Source organism: Myxocyprinus asiaticus, chromosome 20 (genome assembly GCF_019703515.2).
Source record: "Myxocyprinus asiaticus isolate MX2 ecotype Aquarium Trade chromosome 20, UBuf_Myxa_2, whole genome shotgun sequence".
NCBI lineage: Eukaryota > Metazoa > Chordata > Actinopteri > Cypriniformes > Catostomidae > Myxocyprinus > Myxocyprinus asiaticus.
The window spans coordinates 28,262,525-28,272,624 of NC_059363.1; the positions used below are offsets into that span (position 1 = coordinate 28,262,525).

The following is a 10,100-nucleotide window of genomic DNA, read 5'->3' on the forward strand; positions in this document are numbered from 1 at the left end:
ATACTGTGCAGACCATACCCAAGCATTGTACTGATAAATGCGCAGCTTTGAGTAAATGCCATAGGGCCAGCGCTAAAAACTGTAAACCGTGGCAGTTAGCAACATGTGTTGTTGTCAAACCACTGAAGCCCCTGGTTACTTGAGAGGACCAACAAGATTAAAGGTTTCTCTTGAACACTGACTACGTTTATGTACATGGACACCAGACAGCTGTTTATTGCTAGAATGCTGCTTAAGGCTCGAAACTGGTGTACGGATTGACATGAGCTGTGTTTGTGGCTTTCTCTTTACTTCCGTATACATGTGGCTCAGTCAATAAGCAGCTTTCTCCATGGCAACATAATTTTCCTGTGACACTTGTATAAATAACAAACATGGAATTCGAGGAAGACTTCACTATTTTTCCTCTGTTTCATTTATTTATTTCCACATATTCCAGAATTGTTGCTGTTTATTTCCTTCACTTTCTATTGCAACCTGCAGCGCAACTGCGCTGCAATAGTGGGGTTTCCCTTTTACATAAAACTCTGGGATTCCCCCAATGAAAGAGTGCATTTACAGGAACGTGAGGGACAGTCGATATTTTACATTGGTGTGTATAAATGATATAGTTTATGTTGTATGTGATTTTCCCACTGGACTCCCTGAAATGTTGAAATATTTCCGCTGTGTTGACTTGTTGGGCTCCATACTATGTTTGTTATCCTGTCCGTTTATGCACATGTGCACTGCTCAAAAACCTGTTAGAAACCAGCTGATATGTTTACATTACCACAATAAGCTGTGTTCTTTAGGAGAAGCCGAGGTGTGTTTAACTGCTTTCTCTTAATCCCTTAAGTGGCATAAGGAAATCAGTGTTCTTGTTTAGATGACATTTTAGAACACAGCTTTCTGCAAAAACCCTGGAATAAACCGTTTTCTTAATGCATATAAATGTGGTCACTAAGTGTAACTGTCAAACATACATAAACCCTTTCTGTAAAGCACTATACATTTTTAGCAAAAACACGTAGTGGAACAAAACATAATCAAAATACTGTATATCTGTACTTCTGAAAGATACAATATTTTACAGTTTATTAATATGTTCGGTCATAACTACGAGGCTGAAACTCAACAATGATAATATAAACATACAAGGCACAGTATGTCTTGCAATTATGATAATGCAATTCATACATCCATAAAAACAAAACCTGGCCAAACACTAGAAAGGTACATTTATCATCTACAATTTAGCCTATATTTCTGGTAACTTAATACATCCATTGTCTGCCTTCTATTGAGGGTCAAGAGTCCAGCAGTACACTGAAAATAATAGCAACCTGCAACTGTTACCATAATGAGTTATTTCTAACTCACCTAACCCTTAAAATTAGTTTTGTTTAAGTAACCTAATGTATTCATGTTGATTCAGTGACGTTAAACAATATCTTTGTTTTGAATAAAACCAGTTAATTTAGACGTTATCAGGTTAGGTTTGCATTTTTTAGTGTACACTGTTAAACAAATGTATTAACCAAAAATTCATTTCATATGCTAATATCTAAATGAACTGTTTTTTATTCAAGTAAATAAAAAAGTATTTAATCTGACTACACTAACAAGAAAAAATAGGTTACACCAGCCAATGTAATTTGTATGAGTTAAATCAAGTAGAAATAGATCATGGAGGTAACAATTGCAGGTTACCACTTTTAACAGTGTAGTGCGCTTCCCTGATCAGGCTGATTTTTGAGAATCACACATTATGCGCGTGCAGCAAACATACTGTCTAGATAGACAGCTGACAAGATTTGGAGATACAGCCAAATTGAATGTGACGGTAACCTATGGTAAAATAATAATAGTAAACAGCCATCTTAGACATCAGTCGGGTAAACAAATCTATCTTATGAGAGCAGCACATCCAGGAAAAAAGAGTTTGCCGTTACAGCTATATGCAGCCAATAAAGGACTGCCAAATAAAATAAAATAGAGCTTTTATCATACATTAAGCTGGCTGACATGGACATATTGTTTAAAAGGATGAAGGCTGCACAAATCCTTTACATTACTGAAAGTCGATATAGTGCCGTCTACTACGAATACTGTGGATAAGAAAATCTTTTAGTTCAAGACAGATACATCCATAAACACGGATTGTTGCACTATTATTTTACCTTATGTCTTCATGTAGTTTCGCAGGCAGGTATAAGAATCAGCTGATCCGTCCGACGCGTTGTGAAGACGCCATTAGTATATCAGCATTTCCTAGTGCTGTGCTATAAAGACAGTGCGTCTCTGTATATATCTATATGTCTCACAAAAGCGAAAGCTCAACACTAGCGCCTCCTGTTGGCTACAATGCAGTACCAAAACCATTACGATACCCTTAACAGACTTGATTCCTAGGATTATTCATCCACTATTTACAGTATAGGCCTATATATATATATATATATATATATATATATATATATATATATATATATATATATATATATATATTAATTCACTCTACTACTACTCTACTCGCTACTACTACTACTACTACTACAACTGCTGCTGCTGCTGCTTCTACATGGATGATGGTCCTGTTGTAAATAATCTGCTCTTTTGTACGTTTTCAAAGCATATTTCCATTTTGCTCAGTACTTGCACAAGTACCTGCCCATATTGCATAACATCCTTTTGAACATGTTAATTTTCTAAAAAAAAAAAAAAAAAATAATAATAAAAACCTTTTTCACACTTATATAGCCTATTTTATTTTTATTGCCTTCTCACATTTCTCCATTGTATTGTGTTGTATTTTTTTATTTCCTATTCTGTATTTATGTTTACTGCTGCAACGCTATAATTTCCCTTTAGGGGTGAATAAAGTAGGCTATATTACCATCCCATCCCATCCTGTTAAATATTATAGAGACAGAGAAGGCATCTATAAAGAAATTTAAACTCAAACTGGGTAACTACATTGTGCAATGTTGTTACCTACAATTGTTGCCTCAAGGAGCTATTTCTACCTGATCTAATGCTTGAAATTAGTTTAGTTGGTGTAACCTATTGTATTCAGGTTGATTCAGTGATGAATCAAGTAATATAGTTCAAGGAACAAAAATGAAAACTGAAAACCTTTTTAACAACTATGTGTAATAACTACATATACATGCATGGCTAATCCAGATAAAAGGAAAACATTATTAGATGTAAAAAGTAAATTTCTCAGTTGTTTCCAAGTCTTCACTAAATTACTGTTAGACAAGACGCATTAATACAGATTTGATGCTGCCTGAGAAGCAGATCTGTAATTAAAGTTATACTTAACTGTTTATTAACTGTATGCTTGCTATGATTTCTATGCTGATAAATTAATTGCTTATTTTTTGCTTATTTTGGTGAGGCAAGTGTCATATTTTGGGCTTGTTTTTCCAGACCAGGTTGCTTGTTTCTCTTGTGTGATCTGGCAACACTGCAATTGGTATTTTACCCACCCTTTAGCAGGGAGTGCTGTGACTGCTGTCAACTTCTGAACTGAAACAAACAAATACCGTTTTTGCTCAGAACGAACCGAAATGAAAAACATTCAGATTTTAGTCCTTGATATGTACAGTATATTAAATAGTATTTAATATTTATTGAATATAATTTTTTCACGTGAATCAAACCAGTTATTTTAGACGTTACAACATGTAGCACATATTTAGGCTACCATTTTATATATACTGTATATATATATATATATATATATATATATATATATATATATATATATATATATACTGTATATATATATATATATATATATATATATATATATATATATATACTGTATATATATATATATAGTGTGTGTGTGTGTGTGTGTGTGTGTGTGTGTGTGTGACAGGTAAAGGATGGGCAAGGAGGAGGCGGGAACCAGCAGAACAGTCACTAAAGTTTAATGACAAAACTCAGCTTAAAACAACATAAAACACAAGACACACACACACAGTGGCCATGTGTGTCTCTCTCTACCTCGAACTGGTGCCTCCGGCTCCCCTTTATCTCGCTCTCCCGCTGATCAGCTGACTCAGCACCAGCCATGCACCCTCACGACCTAGCCATGCCCTCCTCCTCGTCGCACTCCTCCCCCCCTACTCAACCTCAGGCCATCCAAGATGTATCTGAGTTTCTTTCTTCATCAAAACAGAATTTAAGATTTTTAGGATTTCATTTCAGGCCTCCTTCTCTAAACAATGCAAGTGAATGTACTCCATTTTTTGACAGTCCAAAATGCATATTTAGGGTGCATCAAAATAATCCACACGACTCCAGTCGATAAAGTTCTTCTGAACCCAAACGATTGATTATTTTGAGAAACAAAACAATACTTATATACTTTTTAACCACAAATGTTCACTTCAGTACATCTCCGTGATGCACGCTCATGAGAGGGATGACGTAAGCCCGTTGGTAAGGTCACGCGTGGAGGAGGAGGCAGGAAGCACGTCATTGTATACAAGAGGAGCGCTGTACAAAAGTTTAATTGTCTTTGCTGTAGATTTGTATTTGTATAAGTGTATTGTTCAAAATAGTTGTTTGGTGTGTGTATCCTGGATGCTTCAACCTTCAGAAACCCCAAAGAAAATGCACACTGGGAAAAATATTAACTTTTCATCGATTGCTTATATATGATCATGAGAGATTGAAGCTCTGGCTTATCGCGCTGAACCTGGATATTAGTACACATCTATATTCACTCAAATGTTGGAGGGTGTGCAGTGAACATTTTACCCCTGAGGATTTCAGACCATCGAAAGAAACAAAGGGTCGATATCTGAATTCATCGGCTGTGCCCGTGCTGTTTTACCAGTGAACTCAGGTATGTGTGAAAACTTTGTCATTGTCACACCTGCCTCGGTCTCTGCACCTCCCTCAGCACTCTGCTCCTCATCACCCGATTTCTAATTCACCGCATCTGCACTCACTCATAACTGCCTGCATAAATAACTCACCTTCACGCCACTTCACTGTCAAGTCTCACACAAAGGACACTTGGTTTTACTAACTACAACTTGTGTGGCTTGAATTCCTGACAGTCATATAGCCTATATATTTCTGCTAAAGAAAAAGCACAAGTAGATAACGCAACAGCATTGCTCCAAAATAAAGGATGGTTATTTACTGCAGTAATGTTTTTTTTTATTATTATTTGGAAATTATTTTTTATTTTATATTGTTTTGAAATTGTTTTGGACTGTTTTGATTTGTGAACGGCGCTTGGTCTGTGCTCTGTGCAAGTTTTTCTTGTAAACAATGACGTGCTTCCTGACTCCTCCTCCACATGACGCGTGACCTTACCAACTATCTTACGTCATCCCTCTCATGAGCGCAGTCCAGAGATGTATGGAAGCGAACATTTGTAGTTAAAAAGTACATAAGTATTGTTTTGTTTCTCAAAATAATCAATCGTTCGGGTTCAGAAGAACTTTATTTGTCGACTGGAGTCGTGTGGATTATTTTGATGCACCCTAAATATGCATTTTGGACTGTCAAAAAATGGAGTACATTCACTTGCATTGTTTAGAGGAGGAGGCCTGAAATGAAATCCTAAAAATCTTAAATTCTGTTTTTATGAAGAAAGAAACTCAGATACATTTTGGATGGCCTGAGGGTAAATTATCAGCAAATTTTCATTTTTGGGTGAACTATTCCTTTAAAACAACACATAACAAAGATGCACACACATACAGCGGCCACATGTCTCTCTCTCCTGAATCGGTGTCTCTGGCTGCCCTTTATCTTGCTCTCTTGCTGATCAGCTGACTCAGCGCCGGTGTGCACCCTCACGGCCCGGCCACACCCTCCTCCTCGTCACAATATATATATATATATATATATATATATATATATATATATATATATATATATATATATATATATATATACACACACACATACATACATACATCTATTCAAAATGAGGCATTGCAAAGTGGGTTCATTTAAAGAAGTCTGCTCTTCAACAGTTTGAACAATCATATCTGCTCAGACATAACAGACAACAAGATGCTGAACATTTGATGATGAACGTTTTTTTGATGATAACAAGAAACCCTTGTTATTAATGACACCTGTGGCCATTAAGTGAACTGCATTCAGCTACCTGTTGCTCGTGCTCGCACACGTGCACACAATCCATAGGGATGTGAGCGAGTGAGCATCAGCCAAAACAATGACGTAATGTACAAAGAGACTGAAGGTGATCCACCGGCATCATGATGACAGATTAGGTAGCATAATTAAAATTACACAGTTATGATTGTTTTACTACAAACTTTGAGACTAAACTAAAACTACTTATCAGCTAACATAGCATACTGAGACACACATACAGCTACATACTACCGAACTATACCAGACAGTTTACTGTTGCACTGTTATGTTGCACTGTTGTATGTTTTGTATGTCATATGATGTACTACGAATAAGAAACTAGCATATTTGCTTAAATTTATCCTGTATACCTGACTTTTATTATAAAGAGAAGATCGTTAAAATTATTTGAAAGTTACGAAGCAAGGTAGCTTGCAATTCGTCAGCGTTAGCAGACAAGATCAAGTTATCTAAAATTACACAGATCAATCCTTATGGCACTATATTTCACATGCTTTGCAGTTATGTAAGCTCACCTGTCCAATAAAAAGAACGCTAATTCAGGGTTGGTTTTGATCCCCAAAACCGAACAAAGGTCCCTCCAGGAATCAAATGTCCTGCCGATGTTCACTCTAGTTTTCGCTTGACCACGATCACATTCCTGCTTAGCCAGACTGGATTCTGCAATCCAGGAAATGCATTTGCAGCATCAGATATGAATGATTAAAAATCTATTCATAATGATTTACTCTTTCTGATGATATAACTCAGGAAGCATGATTATGAATAGAATCCAAAGATTTTCCTTGGGGGGGACTGCAATTTGAGGCCTATAGAATTAAACACAATATGAGGTAATTTACTGTGGAACTTAATATATTCCTATTCCCAATCCATCCCATACTGATGTGATGAAATATAATATAAAGGAATAATTTACACTCTAATAATATCATAATCTAATATAAAGAAATCCTTTAGACTCTAGTGATGAAATAATCTAATATAAAGAAATCCTTCACAGTGTAATGAGAAAAAAAGTTAATGGATGCTGAAGAGAAAATATGACATCATGTACATATTCATCAAGAATCAGGTAGGAGTCTCTCATCTTTAAGGGAAAATAGGCTTGCAAATAAACAATACATATCAATGTAATAGAAGGCTTAATATTCAAATTGCTGGTTCCTATCACTGAATAGAATTTTTCTTTTGGTTCAAAACTGTGAACGCATACTTAGAGATAATAAAAGCTTTGGTAATTAATCAAAACAGAAAATTTACTGCGGTATTACCAATATAATGAAGCCACTTTAGCTTCTAAATTATAAAGGTACTATCAAATGCCAATTTGAAATTAGAATTAAGCCAATGTACGGGCTTGGTGCCCCAGAATTACCTTCTGTTAGGACACTCAACACTCTGGTGGCAGTCCAGGAAATCTTGGAACTGCTAATCACTGATGAAAAATGTCTCTGCCTTCCAGAGGCTGTCCTCCCCTGCATTTTCACCATCAATAAGCAAGCACTACAAAAAGCTTTTAATCATACAAACAGCAGCCTGCTAATTCCCATATAATGTGTCAAATAATTACTAAGGAACCTTACCTTCCAGCGCACAGGGTTCAGAGCAGTAATGTGCTCTGGCATATCTTCGTCCACATTGAAGGTGTTGATAACGGAGTTGATTTTGAAAGCCACCTTATAATCCTGGCACCAGTTACGAACTTATGCAGATTGTCCTCTTTTTGCCCTGACCTCAACCTATTACTTTATTGATGTCTTCACTAAAACTGTCACAAGAAATTGCCAGAATGTCCAAATAGTCACCTATGGAGGATAGATACTGTACATTAAATTCATTAAATTAGTGAAAAAACTCACAGTGGCAAATATACAATAGTATATAATACAAAATTAAAACTCAATCAGATTCATCTATCATACAAAAAGACCACAGTGTTCATGTTACAGTGCTATTGCATACAAAAATATAAGGGGGCCTACCAACTATGTAATATCAATAAGCAACACTTACTTGATATTCAAATATTAAGTGGACCATTATACTTATATGTAGATATTCTGTGCAGCTATGTGTAATTATACACTGTTAATGTTGTTTCTATTCTAATAAACTGCACAAGTAATACAGTATGCTGTTTGTAACCACAGGAGCTGCTGACACAGTTCTACTTGGCCGTCATTAAGTCTGTCCTGTGTACATCTATAACTATCTGGCTTGGTTCAACCACCAAATCAGACAGAAGGAAACTACAAAAGGACAGTCAGGACTGCTGAGAGGATTATTGGTGCCCCCCTGCCCACCCTCCAAGACCTGTATTTCTCCAGAGTGAGGAAATGTACAGGTAGAATCACTCTGGACCCCACACACCCTGCCCACTCCCTCTTTGAACTGTTGCCCTCTGGCCGGCGCAACAGAGCAGTGAGCCCAGGACATCCAGGCACAAGAACAGTTTTTACCCTCGGGCCATTTTCCACATGAACAATTAAACTGCCTCAGGACTCCCCCATAGTGCAATAGTGTAAATACATATCTCATGTACATATGTAAATTCACATTTAATTCAATAACTGTACATACCCCTACCTTGCACATACATTACCACTTGCACATGTACATACGCCATTCTGTTATATGTCCTATTATTTGTGTCAATTTATACTCTTACCTTGTTTTATATTCTGTGTCTCACTGTAATGTTCTGTGTGCACTTGTTTCTCCTATCACCAAAAAAACAAAACAAAACAAAACAAAAAAAAAACAAAACAAAAAAAACAATCCTTGTGTACGTGTGAACACAGCAATAAAGCTCATTCTGATTCTTATGTAAAGCGTTTTCAAGAAAACAATCTTTGCTGCCCTCTGCTGGTCATGAATGATTCTTACCATATTTCTGAAACTAGGATTCTTTGATCGAACTGCCATTACAAACTATACTGACGCTCGGCAGCTCCAAATCCTGTTTGCAGTACCGCACCAACTCTCCCACAAAAGACCCCCTGTTTTGCAGTGGGGCTCTCCACCCGAGAAATTTACTTTTTCCATCCCTAAAACATGCAGCATTGACAATATTAACAAAGTATAAAAAGAATAAAGGCTGTCGACGTAAGGCGTAAATATAGTGTGATTAAAAATAACGCGCTAAAAAAAATAACGCAATTATTTTGTATATTATAGGCTACATGGAATTATATAATTATATATTATCAATATTGATAGCTATACAGTATGCGATTAATTCGATAAATTAACTGGCATATCGTGTAATTAATTAATTTATTTTTTTTATTTTTTTATTTTTTTATCGATTTACAGCCCTATAATAAAGGAGATAGCAGAGACAAGTTTATGTCTTCCTGCATCTTTCAAAAGGCACAATCCACGCTTTGCTTCATCAATAGGGAAGACGAACGAGGTTTTTGCAGTGTTGAAGCAAAACCCGCATTTGTAATTGCACTACCGGGTAAAATGGTAGTTTACACTGCTCGGTGTAGTAAACTGCGCACTGGTGCTCTGTTTCTGGTCCTGTTTGTTGCGACTGATCATCCCAACAACAGGTGTTTGCTGCACCTGTGCGCCAGATATGCCTACCCTCATCAAAACAGACATCCACCTCAACAGGGCTGAAAAGATGCTGTGGACGTTCTTCAAACAAACCTGCATCAGCATTTTTGCCACTCCGACTTGGTTTGATGCCACCAAACTCTGATGCACAGAGGAGAACTCGCACCGCACCGCAGTGCAAGTTCAGTTTGTTTTCTTGCTTACGTGGATCGGAAAACGAAAGATAAACATCTGTCGAGTCATGGTCATACGATAATTTTTCTAATACAACTTGGTGCAACAGGAGCTTACTTCTCATTGTGCCCTCATCATAAAGCAGGACAATTAAGATAGGGCATATACCTCATTCTTGCGTCATAGGAATACATAATAGTGCTTTGTTCCTTGCCCTG

The 10,100-nt window shown here is 36.7% G+C and overlaps 1 protein-coding gene and 1 pseudogene across 2 annotated transcripts in view; both read right to left on the bottom strand.

Annotated features, from left to right (window-relative positions):
• Positions 1–2,296, bottom strand: part of LOC127411267 (probable E3 ubiquitin-protein ligase RNF144A-A) — a 76,627-nt gene extending 74,331 nt beyond the window's left edge. Inside the window, exon 1 of one of the 2 annotated variants that reach the window (XM_051646708.1) lies at positions 2,163–2,296. The gene's annotated coding sequence lies outside the window, so the exon portion shown is untranslated. The remainder of the gene's footprint in view (positions 1–2,162) is intronic. The other variant, XM_051646706.1, reaches the window with a different exon arrangement.
• A 5,219-nt stretch (positions 2,297–7,515) lies between these two features.
• On the bottom strand, positions 7,516–9,813 carry LOC127411092 (radical S-adenosyl methionine domain-containing protein 2-like; annotated as a pseudogene).
• Positions 9,814–10,100: the final 287 nt, after the last annotated feature.